A 19559-nucleotide genomic window follows, 5' to 3' on the forward strand; every position below is an offset into this window, starting at 1 on the left:
CATAACCATCGCTAAAGTCGCGAATAACAAAGTTAAACAACCAAATGTAAAGAGGGAGACATATGTCCCTAACATGTATGTGACATAAAAAAGTGTTTATGGGTCACAATAAAATAAAGCCAATCTAGGTCCCAAGGTTACTTTGCTCGCTAGCTCGTCCATGTACCCCATATATGCATCACCTACCTGTCAATCGCATTTTATACAAATACGAAAGCCACAGTCAGTGGGAAGTAACTCCGAGTTCTCCCAGCCACGAAATGTCATAATTAATATAACATGTAAACATAAGAATATGAATATGAATAACACATAGCCTTAACATATAGATGCAAGACAATCATGCTTATCATGTGAACAAGAATATAAACAACACATAGTCCTAGCATGTGAATACTAGACTGACTCATACTACACTATCATGTGAATCACATAACATCCCGGAATCCAAACTCTATCAACCATAGCCGGCTTGCATCTCACCTTCTATGATTCATAGAATCATCAAACAAGAAAGGACAATATATCTAGAGACAGGCATAAGTTCTTAGGACAGTCAATAGTCACTCTGTAACTCGAGTCTATACCACGAGGTAAGGTAAACACCCTAGTCCTAAACCTGCGCAGACCTAGCGACATGCGGAAAATACCGCATCCAAGACCCATGATCACACACATGAGTACCCCTAAGGAGTCCACCAAAGGGTTGGCTAGTACTTAAGCTGACCACATACTTCTAAGAGTACGTCAGGAGGTCATGCCCTAACTTGGATATAAGCCCACCAATCTAAGACACAAAGGCTATTAAGCGGTAAACATACACTCGTCAAAGACTACAAGGGCCTATCTATGACGAAGGCCGAAATACTCACCTAGGGCCTAGTCCCAGCTTGAATACTTTAGCCCACTCCACACAAGACAAGTAGGACACCCAATTAACCATAAGAGGGGCAAAGAGTCCAAACTTGCTCACACAAAGGATCATACACACCCTAGCATATGAAAGGGTACGCAAGAGCATATTCAGCTGACAATCCAACAATATCTTCAATATCAATAATAATCCAAATTCCAGCTAACCAACAGTACCATAATCCATGAGAACAAGCTAAAATGGCAAAGAGGCAACAAGACTCAAGCATAAGGCATCCAAAGCATCCAACAACCAACATGTGAAATGATAATTACAAATATCAAGGCATAACATAAAACATCAAATAACAACCAATCTCACCTCAAAGACAAACCCTCGACCGTAGTCTCGCGACGGGTCATCGGTCAAATCGAGGCTGACTGGTTTAATCCTAGCTTGACCAAACTCATTTGGTCAAATTGGCCCAGCTCAGAGTCTTGGCCCATTTTGGCCCACATCACGGAATTTACCACAATGTCATACTCTTACCATTTTTAATTTCTATCATGTGAAAACTACTGACATAGAGAAAATATGCCAACTTATAAAATAACTAATTCCACAAAATTCTCGCATAATAAAATAGCATAAATAACCGTCTCACACAAGGGTAAACTTTTCTATAAATTTTTAATCGATAAAACGACGCCATTTACTCATACGGACTCCGAATTGAGTGATTCAAGTGGCTAAACCACCTAATTTTTCGATGCCGTTCAATCTGTCATATTTTTGGAAACATTGAAAACCGTCTTGGTCCGGTACTAACGCGTTCCAGCCAAAACACGGACTTGTCACAACACATTATTCCTCATCCAAATTTGTTCCAAACAATAATATACAAATGGGTAACATAAATTAAACATAAGCATACTCATCTTACTCCATTCATTCATTTATCAACAAGATCGTCTCAAACAACAACAAACAACAACAAACAACAACAAACAACAAATACAACTACTAATGTGACATTAATTCGTCGAGTGACTCGGAATAGTTACCTTAAGCTAGCAAAGAGACAAGTAATAACTTGAGAAAGCTTCTAAAACCCAAAATTACTCTTCATCTTCAACCACATATGAATCACCTAACTCATCTTCAAATTCTTCACCTAAACACAATTATTAAGCTTAAATTCGAAACCCTAAAAAAAAGTGTCTTAAACAAAAATTGGGGGAAATGAAAATAAAGCTTACTAGGAGATGGGGATTGAAGAGAGGATTCCAAATATATAATTTTTATGAGATTTGGTGGAGAAATGAAGGATTTATGGTGGATTTAGGGATTGTAAGGAGGATTTTTAGTGGGTTTTTGGTGTTTGAGAGAAGAAGGAGATAGATTGAGTTATGGAGGAAATAACAATTTAAAGAGGGGGCAAATGGAGGGTAGGTGGCCAGCCAAAAGCCATGGGGAGATGGGTCATTTGTTTACGTTTTGGGGTTTGTTTTGACGGTAATTAGAAATATTCGTCGAACGCGATTTCCGAGAATATTAAAGTTCTTAAACACGATTTTACTAAAAGATTAAGTACTCATATGCCCAATATCCAAAATCGTTTACCCAACGACCGTAAGAAATGGGAAAATCCCAATTTTACGACTTTTATCCGAAATCTATTTTATCAAAGGAAAAGGTTTAAATATAGTTTAAATCACTTTTAAACATTTGATCGGGTCCGTTTCGTGTTCACAAATAGATGTGGTCGTTGGGTCACGGTCGAATCAAAACACAATTTATAACTTCACAAAACAACTCTACAATTAGTAAAGAGGCAAGTAAAGGTCGGATCCCAAGGGACGGGAATTGAGATGAGATTTCAATTGAAACTAGTGGTGTCTTAGGGGTGTCACAATTTGGATTTATGTAGAAGGTCACTAAACTAAATAGCAATGAAAGTAAACAAGCAAGATGAATTAAAAGGGTTGTGAACAATTGATTAAAAGCACTAGGGTGTCATGGGATCATAGGGGATTCATGGGATATGATCATACAAACATGTTATCAAATTATAAGCAAGCAATTATTGTTGTGATGGATTGAGTTGGGTTATATCTTACAATCCTAGGAAAGTTTGGGTCCCGGAGCCTAATCGATTAGATTGTACAACACCTACAAGTCGACTTAATCTTCCCTACTCAACAACATGCATGGTCAAATGAGACTGGAGTTGGTTTATGTCTTACAAGTCTCATTGAAAGGATAGGTGATGGGTAAAAAATGCAAGGATTCATAGGCTCGCATTTCATCAAACATAACATGTGCATGAGTCGAGATTCACAACAAGCAAGCAAATAAACTATGAAATCATATTATTTTAAGCATGAATCATCCCCCATGTTGGTTTCCCCTAATTACCCATTAACCCTAGCTAAGAGACTACTCACTCATCATCATATTGAACATGCTAGCAAGGTTCTCAATCATACTAACAAAGTGAAACATGATGAACAAACGAAAGTAATTAGCAATAATTAAAAAGGGATTAAGAGATTATACCTACTAATGATTCCAATAATAAAGCAAGAATAAAAGAAGTACTTGATGCTTGATTGAGAGGTTGTCAATCTCCCAATAATAACCCAAATAATCTTCAATTACCCAAAATAAAGGATGAACAAGAGAGAAATTAAGGAACTAAAACTTGTATTAAAACTTCATTAGTACTTGATTACAATATTAAAGAGAGATTTGATTGATATTAACTACTCTAAGAATTTCTAAGAAGAACATGCTCCTCTAATTAGACTAATGGGGTATTCATAGTGAAAATTAGGGAGGATGCATTAGGGTTAACTAAGGGCTAAACAAGTAATTACACTTTTTAGATTGAGCAAGGAGGAGCCGGTATTTTTCGAAGGAAGGGCGTCTTGCTTTGTAACTTGGAGAAGGGGAAATCGCGCTGTAGAAGAATCCGGGCGGATTAGGGTCGGGACGGCCGGATTCTGGCGATGGAACCCGAGCGGATTGGAGAGAATCCGGGCGGATTGTGGAGATGGAATCCGAGCGGATTGTGGAGATGGAATCCCAGCGTCTTGGTGGAAAACCGCACGGATTGTGCAGGTGGAGGACGGCCGGATTGCAGACAATCCGCACGGATTGTGCCTCAGCAAGGTTTCTTCTTCTTTTCTTCCCTTTTCTTCATAAATTCCTTGGGGATTTCCTTGGGGACTCAAGGATCCTTTCTCAACATTGCTCCTCTACTATCATATGTACAAAGGCCTTCTAATCTTGTCTCTCCTTGATGCTTGGTCATTGAATTCGATCAATTTAGTCTCGTTTTGCCATGAAAATGCAAGATTCTTACTCCTTTCCTACCAAGGGATCAAAATCTCAAAGAATATGCAAAACAAAGAACTAAAGATAGTAAATGACCCAAATATACACTAAAAAGCATGGGAACGAGGCTAATTCGGGGACTAAATGTGCGCTAATTATGGTCACATCAAATATCCCCAAAACAAACCTTTGCTCGTCCCGAGTAAAGAGGTGACAAAGACTAGGACCAATACTAACCTAACCTAATAACATAGCCGATATGAGACAATTAGCGGGTCTCACTCCGCCCCTTCAACTCACAACAAGACAACCATGAGGTAGGATGCCTTCTTGCAAGGCAAGGTGGGTCTTGCCAAAATGGCGACACATACAAACATTAAGCACACAAAATCAAGTAATGGATGCATCTACAAAAGAATAGCCACTTTCCTCATCTAAGTGGCGGAAATTATCTACAAGGGAAGCAATTCAAGGGTACACACTCCTTCATAGATGCAATTTCTTCAAACTACTAAGCCTAGAAGGATACCAATAAATCACCTCCGAGTTGTGTCAAGCTAGGGTACCTTTGTCCTCAATCGTTAAATGCTTTTGTCAAGAGTAGACTCCCTATGGTGTTAGAAACACTGGAGGATCGCGGAATTCCCCCTCTTGCCTAGACAAGAAGAAGGGTCGTCCCCTCTCTACCATGCACAAAAATGGATACGATGGATAAAGGGATCGATAGATATTTGAGTTTCTCTTTGGGAGTTTGCTTTGTTGTTTGTTTTTTCCCCCAATTTCATGTGGCATATAACATTTGAGAACACTTTGTTGCCATTTCTTTTTGATTTTTGGCATTTCAACACTTGACAACTTTCAACTTTTCTTTGCATTTTTCTTTTTGAACATTTTCAAAGTCACCCCATATGTAGGGAGGGTGGCTTATATTTGAAGCTTTCGGAGTTCTATTTTTTGCTCCTCTTTTCATTTGATGCATTTTGCAAACTTTTTCTTTTCTTTTCATTTCATTTCTTGAACTCAAATTTGAACAATTTCTTTTTGTGCCTATTCCCTTTGATGACAAAAATGTGTGGTAGAACATGGATGATGGATGGATGCATGGTTTCAAGGGTCACCTTGGAATAAACGGTAGCCAAGGAGTTATCACACCACAAGGTACTCTTGACTAGGCCTTAATCCATGGGTCAAAGGATACTAGCATGACACATCCTAGGGTGTTTTACAAGCATTCTAACAAGCAAAGTCTTAAGAACAAAAAGCATCTACTAGGGCCTATATACACTTGTCAAGTTTCCTAAGTAGACGGTTTCGCAAAAAATTTTCTAACATGCAAACTACATGCCATGATGCAACTAACATTTATACATCCTAATGCATATGATTCTACCAACTAATATGACATATAATCTAAATGCAAGTCCTAAGTTCACATTGTTTATACCGCATCAATCAAAATAAAGCCACATAGTCATTAACATAAAGAGAAAAAAGGAGATTGGAAAGATCATACCATGCGGTCTTCAATATCCTCATGTCTCGGATGTGGCGTATTCGATCAATGTGAACAAGGATGAAACAAACATAATATATACAACAACATACATGACTATACTACAAAGGAAATTAACATGTTTTTGGGTTTTCAAATTTCAAATTTTTATGATTTTCGAAATTTTTCAATTTTTTTTGGATTTTTAATAAAAGTTATGTTAGAATTCCCCATCCCACACTAATATGGGCATTGTTCTCAATGGCCAAAATGATGGGAAACTATGCAAAAATGATGCATGATTTCTACACTAAGTGCAATCTACACTAAGCTACACTACATGATGCATGGTTTTTGTTATGATGGAGTGGATAATTTAGATTACCTCCCGTTGTGTATGCATTAACTTCCCCAAACCGAGCTAGACACTATTGCTAATGTCTTAGGATGGGTGTAGTTCATGCACACACTATGCAATGCATGAAACTAGTTTGTCATTTTGGATTTTGAAAATGGGAACAATAAAATGAGAACACCTCAATGGTACCGAGGTGTGAGTCCTCTATGGTGCTAGGACGACTACATCAATGATCAAGAAAAATATATAAAACAAAGAGAGAAATAGAGCAAACCTCGGGAGGGTATGAGTCTCCAAGGCTTGCTAATCTTCTATCATATCATCATCATCATCACTTTCCCCATTAGAAGTGGTCTCATTGCCACTTCCTTCTTCATTTACTTCTTCATCAATGTTATCATCAACTTCTTCATTACCAACAACCTCATTGTCACCCGAAACGACCCTAGATGCACCCGGAAATAGGACTTCTCTATCCGCCCAACTAGGCAAAGGACATGATGGATCAAGTAGTCCTTGCCTAGCTAAGTGTAGGAGGGGTGGATATTGAGCCAAGTAAGCGTTTTTCCGATCCTCAAAGGCTTGCTTGTTCATTGCATTCATGAGAAGAGTCACATAATCATTTCTTGCTTCAACCCCTTCGGGCTTGAACTCTTCATACTCAAAAGGGTAAGGTGGTATGACAATGGAAGAGGAGGGCATTTCAAGTTCACCCTTTTGTTGTCGGATAATATACTCGGCCTCTTTTGAAAGGGGAAGTAGATAGTTGGTCCGGTGGACGCTTAGACGACAAATCTTTGAAGGCAAAGTGAACGATCTAGCCTCACTAGTGAGCCATCCATACTTGGTGTCAAGAGGGTTATTGGCAACCCACTTATACTTGTTTATCATGGTATTCATATCAAAAAGATGACCACCCTCCTTTGCCTTATACTTGTTATCCTTATTCAAGTTAGGATCAAAGTATTTGGCTAGGATAGTGACTAGGCCGCCATTTACAATAACGGTAGTGCCTTTCTTCCCACAATCAATGTTGAGCCATCTATCCACCAAGAGCCTCAAAGAATTATACGGCTTGGTGTGCACTCTTCCAATGTTCAAAGTCGACTCAAGAAGGATAAAATCAAGTTTGGTGAAATGGTTGGTATCTTTCCTTGCAACAACGGTATTTCCTATGACCTTGTGCCATACTCTTATGCCCGGATGGTGGACTAAAAGAGCACGACTCGCATGAAAGCTCTCAAATTTCCTTCCGGAAATCGCCTCCCAAAGAGGGGCGGGGTCATACTTACCATAACTCTTAAAATAACTTGGTGAATCTTTAAGACCCAAAATTTTACCCATTTCCGCAAAGGAGATGCGCCTACTAACATTAGCTAGGCGAAACTCGATGTTCTCCCTTCTCTCAACTTTGGTGACTTTCAAAGAACTTAAAAATTCTAAGGTAAGGGAGGGGTATGTTAACTCTTTTGATTCAAACAATTTCTTCAACCCCATAGCATCAAAGAACACTCTAGTTTTCTCTAAGACACCCAACTTATCAAAGGTATCTTCACAAATGAATTTGGTGGATGAAAAAGATTTCCTAGCAAACTTGGCAAAAGTATCTCTATGGGTTTTGGAAATAAAAGTTACCTCCGGATAGTTCGAAAGTTGATCAATTTCCGGAGTAGTAGATGTTGTTGTACCCATAGGAGGTTGTTGTTGTTGTTGCACTTCTAAGCTTGGAGTTGTTACCACCATAGCCAAAGATTTCTTTGCTTGAAGAGCCGTTTGCCTTTGTGAAAGTGTCTTTGCCTTTGTTGCCTTTGTGGCTCCCTTAGTCCTTGCCATTGATGAATTAACCAAGAAAGAGTGAAAAATCTTCAATTTGTAGTATACCCAAATCAATTTAAAGGTGAAAGGCTTTGCCTTTATGAATTCAAAAATCGACTCAAAGGTTGAAGATTTGTGCTTGGTTTTGATTTTTATTGAAGAAGGAGTGATTAATTTGTTGTTAGAAGGATGTTTTGATTTGATTTTGGTGAATGTTGTTGAGGAATTTTGTTTTAGTGATGGAAAGGGTGAGGGTTTTGATGTTTATGAGTAGTGTTAGGAATAAAGGAATGAAGAAATGAAAGTTGGAGGGGTTTTATAAAAACCGAAAAATTCAAACTGCAGGGACAATCCGTGCGGTTTCTGCCCAATACGGGCGGATTCTGCACTTTCTGGGTTTGATGAAACTCGCCTAAAGACGGGCTTATTCAAGAGAAGACGCTCGGATTCGCTGGTACGGGACGGGCGGATTCTGCAGAAGACGGGCGGATTCCAGTCCAGGAAATTTTCTTGTTTTCCTCAGTAGAAAAGACGGGCGTCTTCTCCTTAGGACGGACGGATTTCCATAGACGGGCGGATTGCTGTTCAGGACGCCCGGATCTCTTACAGTAAATTTTTTTTCAAAAATGCATCTCATAGGGACGTGCGGCTTCTGCTGAGTACGCTCGGATTGCACGAAAATTGGCGGATTCTCCTGAATCCGCTCGGATTATACCCTTTTGTACCCGGATTCAGTTCCATCCGTGTACAATGCATATCCCTTACCATTCTTCCATTCTTCCTCAAGTCTCGTGTTCTTCATTGTGGGGGCATTACTAGGCAAGGATAGCCTAGGCAATTGTCATCCCCACACTAAGGTAGAGCGCTACACATCAATCGAAGTCATTAGTCCCTCCCTCACTTCTCTCAAACATGATAATTTTCTTGATCAAAATAAATCCAAAGATGACAAAAATGTAATGCAAGAATTTAAATGCGAGTTAGGGAGTTAGAAATATTTACAAGTGGTGGTTTAGGGAGGACTCCACCAAACTCTCATTCTTGATGAGATGTCAAGGGGGCATGTCCAAGGTGTTGTTGATGTTTCTCAACACCTTGAAGAAGTAATCAAAAGCTTGTTCATTATCGTGATAAATTTCTTCAATAGACCTTGGTCCTTGTTGTCGGTATTGATCAATAGCATGTCCAATATAGGGATTAAAAATCCCTTCAAATTCGTCGTCCCAAAGACCACATACTTCATCCACTTGATTATTAAAAATCTCTTGATTTGATGGAGACAACTCTCCCAATCTCTTGTCTTGGCCAACGAGGCCATCTTCTTCTTCTTTGCTCGAGCTTTGAAAGCTCTCCTTGTCACAATTCACTTGCTCTTTGAATGGAGCATCTTCAATTTTCTTCTTCCATTGGAGTTCCGACTTCTTCCTCTCATCCTTCCGGCAATAATGATCAATCATGAAACATGGTTCATGCAAATGGGGAGCTCTCATAGTCTTGTCAAGATTAAAGGTTATGCTTTCATCTCCCACTTCTAGCGTGAGCTCACCATGTTTCACATCAATCACCGCACCCGCGGTGTGTATGAAAGGTCTTCCTAGAATGATTGGAATGTTGGAATCTTCCTCCATATCAACAATGACAAAGTCCACCGGGATGAAAAACTTCCCAATTCGCACGGGGACATCTTCCCATATCCCTAATGGTGTCTTCGTCGATCTATCGGCCATTTGGAGCGTGATATTGGTGCATTTAAGCTATCCCATCCCCAACCTTTTACTCACCGAGTACGGCATAACACTCACGCTAGCCCCTAGATCACATAAGGCTTTGTTGATCGTTGTGTCGCCAATGGTACACGGTATTGAGAAGCTTCCCGGATCCTTTAGTTTTGGAGGTGAACTCCCTTGAAGTATTGCACTACTCACCTTGGTGAAGGCGATAGTCTCAAGTTTCCGAATCGACTTCTTCTTTGTGAGGATATCTTTCATGTATTTCGCATAGGCCGGCACATGATTGATTAATTCCGTGAAAGGAATCGAGACTTCCAAATTTTTGACAATTTCCATAAAATTTCCAAGTTGATCATCAAATTTAGGCTTGGCTTGACGACTTGGAAAAGGAAGCCTAATCACAATGGGCTCCTTCTCCTTGACCTTGTCTTCATTTTTCTTTAAACTTTCTTCCTTTGATGACTCTCCATCTTTGGAGTTTTGCACAATTTCTTCCTTATCACTAGCTTCCATAACTTCATCCTCAACTTGCTTCTTTGGTGCTTCATACCTTGTACAACTTCTCAAGTGAATGGCACTAACCGTTTCATGTCTTGGGGGATTACTTTGAGGTGGTAATTGCCGCTTTTGTCTTTGTGAGCGTGAAGATGCTAGTTGAGTCAATTGGGTTTCCAACATCTTGGTGTGAGCTAGAATGTTGTTGATGGTGATTTCTTTTGCTTGACTATCTTTTTGCATTTGAGTGAAAAACTCTTGTTGATTCTTTTGCATTTGGAGGACCACTTTTTGAACATCCAAACCTTGATCATTTTGGTGATTGTATGGATTTTGATTTTGGTAACCTTGGTTTTGATTGTAAAAGGGTCTTTGATTTTGGTTTCTCATGGGTGGTGGGGTGTATGTTGTTTGAGGATTTTGAACATTTTGGCTTTTGTATGAGAGATTTAGATGGAACTTGGTTTTCTCATTGTAATGGTTAGAATAAGGGGTACCACTTTTATATGCTTGGAAAGCATTAACGTGTTCGGTTGTTACCCTACACTCACTTGGGTCATGACCCAAAGTTCCACAATTCTCACATATCCCACTTGGGATTGATGAAGATGTCGTCATGGCATTGACATGATGCTTTGGTGATTTTGAGACTTCTTCAAGTCTAGCCATTGCTTTCTCGAACTTCAAGTTGATAGTATCGATATGGGAGCTAAGTTGAGCACCTAATTGAGTAACGGCATCCACTTCGTGTTTTCCTCCTCTAGTAGCCTTGCGAGGCCTACTATATTGTGAATTGTGGATCGCCATCTCTTCAATTTTGCTCCAAGTTTGGTTGTCATCAACCTCGGTGAACATCCCTTTCGATCCCATATTAAGGATATTTCTTGAGTCTTCATAAAGACCGTTCCAAAACTGTTGTACCAAAAACCATTCGCTAAGTCCATGGTGAGGACATGAGCGACATATTCCCTTGAACCGTTCCCATGCTTCATACAAAGATTCTTCATCCCTTTGCTTAAAACCCGTAATTTGAGCTCTTAGCATGTTTGTCTTTTCCGGTGGGTAGAATGTTTTGTAGAAAGCTAGAGCCAAATTCTTCCAAGAGTCTATTCCGAGAGTAGCCTTATCAAGGCCTTTCAACCATTTTTTGGCGGTGCCAATTAGAGAAAAAGGAAATAAGACCCATCGAATTTGGTCTTGAGTTACACCGGTTTGTGAGATCGCATCACAATAATCGCAAAAAGCCTCCATATGAGAATGAGGGTCTTCACTAGGCATCCCCCCAAATTGGCTTCTTTCGACTAATTGGATAAAGGCGGATTTGGCAATAAAATTTCCGGTTAGATATTGTGGTGTGGGAGTACCATTGGGTAGGTTATCCTCGGTTGGTACGGAATGTGATGAAAACTTAGGCATTGTGGGTTGATTTTGTGGTTGATTTGGTGGTTGATTTTGTGTTGGGTTCTCCTCACCTTCTCTTGAAAAAGGGTTGGTGAACTCAATAGTTGGTTGAATATCTACAACCTCACTAATACCTCTCAAATTTCTCCTAGCAAATCTCCTATTGGTTGTCAAAGTTCTTTCAATTTCACGATCAAGAGGTACCAAGTCACCTTGTGACCTTCTAGACATGCAAAATATCAAACAACTTGAAAACAATTAGAACAAACCTTGAGGAGTTTTACTTCCCCAAGGCAAAGAAAAGACACAACTAATAACAATATAAAGAAATATAAATCAAGCTAACACCGTCCCCGGCAACGGCGCCATTTTTGATCGGGTCCGTTTCGTGTTCACAAATAGATGTGGTCGTTGGGTCACGGTCGAATCAAAACACAATTTATAACTTCACAAAACAACTCTACAATTAGTAAAGAGGCAAGTAAAGGTCGGATCCCAAGGGACGGGAATTGAGATGAGATTTCAATTGAAACTAGTTGTGTCTTAGGGGTGTCACAATTTGGATTTATGTAGAAGGTCACTAAACTAAATAGCAATGAAAGTAAACAAGCAAGATGAATTAAAAGGGTTGTATACAATTGATTAAAAGCACTAGGGTGTCATGGGATCATAGGGGATTCATGTGATATGATCATACAAACATGTTCTCAAATTATAAGCAAGCAATTATTGTTGTGATGGATTGAGTTGGGTTATATCTTACAATCCTAGGAAAGTTTGGGTCCCGAAGCCGAATCGATTAGATTGTACAACACCTACAAGTCGACTTAATCTTCCCTACTCAACAACATGCATGGTCTAATGAGACTCGAGTTGGTTTATGTCTTACAAGTCTCATTGAAAGGATAGGTGATGGGTAAAAAATGCAAGGACTCATAGGCTCGCATTTCATCAAACATAACATGTGCATGAGTCGAGATTCACAACAAGCAAGCAAATAAACTATGAAATCATATTATTTTAAGCATGAATGGTCTAATGAGACTCGAGTTGGTTTATGTCTTACAAGTCTCATTGAAAGGATAGGTGATGGGTAAAAAATGCAAGGACTCATAGGCTCGCATTTCATCAAACATAACATGTGCATGAGTCGAGATTCACAACAAGCAAGCAAATAAACTATGAAATCATATTATTTTAAGCATGAATCATCCCCCATGTTGGTTTCCCCTAATTACCCATTAACCCTAGCTAAGAGACTACTCACCCATCATCATATTGAACATGCTAGCAAGGTTGTCAATCATACTAACAAAGTGAAACATGATGAACAAACGAAAGTAATTAGCAATAATTAAAAAGGGATTAAGAGATTATACCTACTAATGATTCCAATAATAAAGCAAGAATAAAAGAAGTACTTGATGCTTGATTGAGAGGTTGTCAATCTCCCAATAATAACCCAAATAATCTTCAATTACCCAAAATAAAGGATGAACAAGACAGAAATTAAGGAACTAAAACTTGTATTAAAACTTGATTAGTACTTGATTACAATATTAAAGAGAGATTTGATTGATATTAACTACTCTAAGAATTGCTAAGAAGAACATGCCCCTCTAATTAGACTAATGGGGTATTTATAGTGAAAATTAGGGAGGATGCATTAGGGTTAACTAAGGGCTAAACTAGTAAATACACTTTTTAGATTGAGCAAGGAGGAGCCGGTATTTTTCGAAGGAAGGGCGTCTTGCTTTGTAACTTGGAGAAGGGGAAATCGCGCTGTAGAAGAATCCGGGCGGATTAGGGTCGGGACGGCCGGATTCTGGCGATGGAACCCGAGCGGATTGGAGAGAATCCGGGCGGATTGTGGAGATGGAATCCGAGCGTCTTGGTGGAAAACCGCACGGATTGTGCAGGTGGAGGACGGCCGGATTGCAGACAATCCGCACGGATTGTGCCTCAGCAAGGTTTCTTCTTCTTTTCTTCCCTTTTCTTCATAAATTCCTTGGGGATTTCCTTGGGGACTCAAGGATCCTCTCTCAACATTGCTCATCTACTATCATATGTACAAAGGCCTTCTAATCTTGTCTCTCCTTGATGCTTGGTCATTGAATTCGATCAATTTAGTCTCGTTTTGCCATGAAAATGCAAGATTCTTACTCCTTTCCTACCAAGGGATCAAAATCTCAAAGAATATGCAAAACAAAGAACTAAAGATAGTAAATGACCCAAATATACACTAAAAAGCATGGGAACGAGGCTAATTCGGGGACTAAATGTGCGCTAATTATGGTCACATCAACATTTCTAAACTATCAAAAATAATTACATTTCTTCAAAATAAAATAAGATTATATTTTATCAAATAAATTTTATTTCAAATAAATTAATATAAAATTAAAATAGATTAAAATATTATTTTTAAAATATAATAAAGGTCTTCAAATTTACGGGGTGTTACAATCATCCCTCCTTTTAAGAAGTTTCGTCCCCGAAACATAGAAGAAGGAACATTGTATATATGTAGGTCTATCTCTTTAAAATCAAGTAAACAAAATCTTCGAAATGTGAACGTATGAAATATAAGTGTCTTTTCAATGGAACGGAATATCCTTGTCGGCCGTTCAAGAACATCAACATTCCAAATCAAAGACATAAAAATATATATTTTTACACCAACAAATGAGAAAACCAATGATCGGACGTCTCCAATAACGTGCTTTACCACTCATTGACGTTAAAACCAGTGGAAAACAGTAAAACATTTTCAAAAATCTTTAGTTCGAAACTCTATAAAAAGGAGAATAACTCTACTAGCTATGACCAAACTCTAACTACGACTTTTAAACAACTAAGCAAGGACTACTAACGCGGAGAGTATTTAAGAGAAGGAGAGGAACACTCGAAAGGATAGCTAAAACTCAAAAGGATTAGATAAAAGAACGGAAAGTACCTCACGAGAAGAGTTCGGGATATTTAGCTAACATAGAGGATTCAGGCTCCCAAGTTTCTTCTTCGACATTTCCACAACGCCAAAGGATACGAACTAGGGGCACCACTTTGTTTCTAAGTTGCTTGTTTGCCCTTTCGAGGATTCGTATCGGCCTTTCTTCCAAAGCCAAGTTAGGTTCGAAATCTGGGATTTCTTCTTGAATAATATGGCTCGGATCACTAATGTACTTCCTCAACTGAGATACAAGGAAGACATTATGAACCTTGCTCAAATTCGGGGGCAACTCCAAACGGTAAGCAACGGGGCCAATCTTCTCAAGCACACGGAAAGGTCCAATGTATTTGGGACTCAGCTTTCCTTTTACACCAAACCGTTTCACCCCATTCATAGGTGATACCTTAAGGAATACTCGATCATCAACCTCAAAGGCAAGTGGTCGACGACGGACATCGGTATAAGATTTATGTCGGTCTTGAGCGGTTTTCATACGCTCTCGAATGATCTGAACCTGATTGATGGTCTCAGTCACCAAATCGGGTCCCAACACATGAGCATCTTGGACTTGATCCCAACAAACAGGACTACGACACTTCCTACCGTACAAAGCTTCATAAGGTGACATCTTGATAGAGGAATGATAGCTATTGTTGTAGGAGAATTCGACAAGAGGCAAATATTTCTCCCAAAATTGTGGAATTCTAAAGCACAAGCACGAAGGAGGTCCTCTAAAGTCTGGATAGTCCTCTCAGTCTGTCCATCTATAGCGGCATGAAAAGCGGCACTCATCAGTAGCTTACTACCCATGGCTGCTTGCAAAGCAGTCCAGAAACTGGAACAGAATCTAGGGTCACGATCTGAAACTATATCCTTAGGCACTCCATGGTAGCGTACTATCTCCCTCACATAGACCTCAGCTAGGACAATTAAGTTCCATGTCTCCTTGATAGGTATAAACCTAGCACATTTGGTCAATCGATCTACAACCACGCAAACCGCATCTTTTCCGCTAGCAGTCTTAGGTAAAGCCATCACAAAGTCCATGGAGATGGACTCCCATTTCCAAAGGGGAACATCGAAAGGTTGTAGCAAACCCCCGGGTTTTTGATGCTCAATCTTCACTTTCTGACAGGTAAGACACTTGCTAACATACTCTAGGACATCAATCTTCATCCTAGGCCACCAAAACTGTAATCTCAAGTCTTTATACATCTTGTCACCACCAGGATGAATAGAGTAAGGAGAAAGGTGAGCTTCGTCAAGGATCTTCTTCCTCAACTCGGCTACTCTCGGAACATACATCCTACCTTGGTAACGAAGGTATCCATTACTATCCACCACACAATCCTTAGCTTGCCCAAGTTGGATTTTTGCTTGAATGGACTTGAAAGTAGCATCCTCAGGTAGGCAAGTACGGATCTCACGGTAAAAGTCGGGTTCTGCACTCAAGGCACTAAGATAGTCAAAGCCCTTCCCAACAAGGCTTATCCCTAACTTTTGAAATTCCGTGGTAAGTTCATCAGGTAACACACGGATAGTGCTCAAAGAGTCACTAGTCTTCCTACTCAAAGCATCGGCCACCACATTTGCTTTCCCTTCATGATAAATCAACTCGGCATCATAATCATTCACCAACTCTAGCCATCTTCTTTGCCTCATATTCAATTCCTTCTGGGTAAAGATACACCTCAAACTCTTATGATCGGTATAAATGCGGCAATGAACTCCAATAAGGTAATGCCTCCATGTCTTCAAGGCATGTACCACGGCGGCTAATTAAAGATCATGAGCAAGATGAAGCGAGGAAAGGAGGTATGAACGGTAACGTGTATGGTCAAAGAGGAAAGGAAATTAGACAACAAGGGAACGCCAGATACTCAAATCTCACACAACAACATCAACCTAAGCGGTTCCGAAAACTTCTTAGCAACAAAACTTATAACCACATCACTCCCAAGGATTTCCTCAAAACGCACATGTTACTTCATCCTAATCTATTCCCTGAAACAGGGTACTCCACTATAAGTGTGATTTCACCACTCCAAATCGCCAAACAACCACAAACAACTTCCACAAGAACGACGTCAAAGTTCCAACAAAGCTATACTCATATCCAACTAGTGTCAACCATGGGTTTCTCAAATATTCCACCATTCAATTCCATCCATTTAAAGTCAAGTACCAAGCACTAGTATCCCAAGACATGTCTCACTACACTTCCCAAGGCTCTCAAATCCCAAACCTAAACAACAAAGCCAAGTTCTATAGACTTAGTAACAAACGCAACTCACACTTGACAACAGAAAATCCACCAATCAAGAATACTCACTTTATTAAGGATCTAGGTCTACGAATCATTAAGTATGTCTCATCACACTACCTAGGTCTTTCTAACATCACAACCTCTCAAAACCAGGGTTATGGGTTAACCACAAACAATCTCCTCAAAAGTCAAATTCTCCAACCAAGGCCAACATTCCTCAAAAGAAAGAGTACTATAAAAAGGCGTTAAGGGAGGATTAACAAGGAACGAAGGACAAGTTAAGGGTATAAGAGTAACTTCCAAAGTAAAACAGAAGAGACTTTAGAAGAAGGATAAGCATCAAGAGATAAAGAATAAGGCAAGGTACACAAAGAATGAGAAACATCTTCAAGGAAGTAGAAGCATTCTTCAAAGGTTGAACAAATCTTCACTCCTCAGCAATAGGCACCAAATCTTGATCACCACATTGGTAAGTTCACGGTCATTGATCCAAGGGCACAACAATTTTTAAATGGCAATCAACAAACATGTTAGAACCTAACAAATAACAATCACAAAGAGACTACAACATAAGGTCCTAAGTCTACCTATCTTACCCATCTCTCGAGTTTATTATTTGCAGGTCAAGTTATTTATTTTGGGGTGCACAAACGTGCGTCGGGAGCAAATATGCTCTGATACCAACTGTGACACCCTCATTCATTGCGGAAAAGTAAACACGTAATTCTAGAATAAAACTGCATGGATATGTTTGTAATAGGTTCATTTGGGTAAAAACCTGTAATTTTTAAAACTTGACCCTGTTATAAAGATATCCTAATTGGAAGGTGTCAAAACATACAAGGTCTAAATAGACGTTTTGCAACATAACCACCGCTAAAGTCGCGAATAGCAAAGTTATACAACCAAATGTAAAGAGGGAGACATATGTCCCTAAAATGTATGTGACATAAAAAAGTGTTTAAGGGTCACAATAAAATAAAGCCAATCTAGGTCCCAAGGTTACTTTGCTCGCTAGCTCGTCCATGTACCCTATATATGCATCACCTACCTGTCAATCGCATTTTATACAAATACGAAAGCCACAGTCAGTGGGGAGTAACTCCGAGTTCTCCCAGCCACGAAATGTCATAATTAATATAACATGTAAACATAAGAATATGAATATGAATAACACATAGCCTTAGCATATAGATGCAAGACAATCATGCTTATCATGTGAACAAGAATATAAAAAACACATAGTCCTAGCATGTGAATACTAGACTGACTCATACTACACTATCATGTGAATCACATAACATCCAGGAATCCAAACTCTATCAACCATAGCCGGCTTGCATCTCACCTTCTATGATTCATAGAATCATCAAACAAGAAAGGACAATATATCTAGAGACAGGCTTAAGTTCTTAGGACCGTCAAGAGTCACTCTGTAACTCGAGTCTATACCACGAGGTAAGGTAAAAACCCTAGTCCTAAACCTGCGCAGACCTAGCGACATGCGGAAAATACCGCATCCAAGACCCATGATCACACACATGAGTACCCCTAAGGAGTCCACCAAAGGGTTGGCTAGTACTTAAGCTGACCACATACTTCTAAGAGTACGTCAGGAGGTCATGCCCTAACTTGGATATAAGCCCACCAAGCTAAGACACAAAGGCTATTAAGCGGTGAACATACACTCGTCAAAGACTACAAGGGCCTATCTATGACGAAGGCCGAAATACTCACCTAGGACCTAGTCCCAGCTTGAATACTTTAGCCCACTCCACACAAGACAAGTAGGACACCCAATTAACCATAAGAGGGGCAAAGAGTCCAAACTTGCTCACACAATGGATCATACACACCCTAGCATATGAAAGGCTACGCAAGAGCATATTCAGCTGACAATCCAACAATATCTCCAATATCAATAATAATCCAAATCCAGCTAACGAACAGTACCATAATCCATGAGAATAAGCTAAAATGGCAAAGAGGCAACAAGACTCAAGCATAAGGCATCCAAAGCATCCAACAACCAACATGTGAAATGATAATTACAAATATCAAGGCATAACATAAAACATCCAATAACAACCAATCTCACCTCAAAGACAAACCCTCGACCCTAGTCCCGCGATGGGTCATCGGTCAAATCGAGGCTGATTGGTTTAAACCTAGCTTGACCAAACTCATTTGGTCAAATTGGCCCAGCTCAGAGTGTTGGCCCATTTTGGCCCACATCACGGAATTTACCACAATGTCATACTCTTACCATTTTTAATTTCTATCATGTGAAAACTATTGACATAGAGAAAATATGCCAACTTATAAAATAACTAATTCCACAAAATTCTCGCATAATAAAATAGCATAAATAACCGTCTCACATAAGGGTAAACTTTTCTATAAATTTTTAATCGATAAAACGACGCCATTTACTCATACGGACTCCGAATTGAGTGATTCAAGTGGCTAAACCACCTAATTTTTCGATGCCGTTCAATCTGTCATATTTTTGGAAACATTGAAAACCGTCTTGGTCCGGTACTGACGAGTTCCAGCCAAAACACGGACTTGTCACAACACATAATTCCTCATCCAAATTTGTTCCAAGCAATAATATACAAATGGGTAACATAAATTAAACATAAGCATACTCATCTTACTCAATTCATTCATTTATCAACAAGATCGTCTCAAACAACAACAAACAACAAATACAACTACTAATGTGACATTAATTCGTCGAGTGACTCAGAATAGTTACCTTAAGCTAGCAAAGAGACAAGTAATAACTTGAGAAAGCTTCTAAAACCCAAAATTACTCTTCATCTTCAACCACATATGAATCACCTAACTCATCTTC

General features: G+C 39.4%; 1 non-coding gene across 1 annotated transcript; it reads left to right on the plus strand.

Moving 5' to 3' along the window:
• The first annotated feature begins 11019 nt into the window (after positions 1 to 11019).
• Positions 11020 to 11126, plus strand: LOC141602754 (small nucleolar RNA R71). Its single transcript, XR_012524666.1, has one exon. It is a non-coding gene; the product is annotated as a small nucleolar RNA R71 (small nucleolar RNA).
• The last annotated feature ends 8433 nt before the right edge of the window (positions 11127 to 19559 follow it).

Source organism: Silene latifolia, chromosome 9 (assembly GCF_048544455.1).
Source record: "Silene latifolia isolate original U9 population chromosome 9, ASM4854445v1, whole genome shotgun sequence".
Classification (NCBI taxonomy): domain Eukaryota; kingdom Viridiplantae; phylum Streptophyta; class Magnoliopsida; order Caryophyllales; family Caryophyllaceae; genus Silene; species Silene latifolia.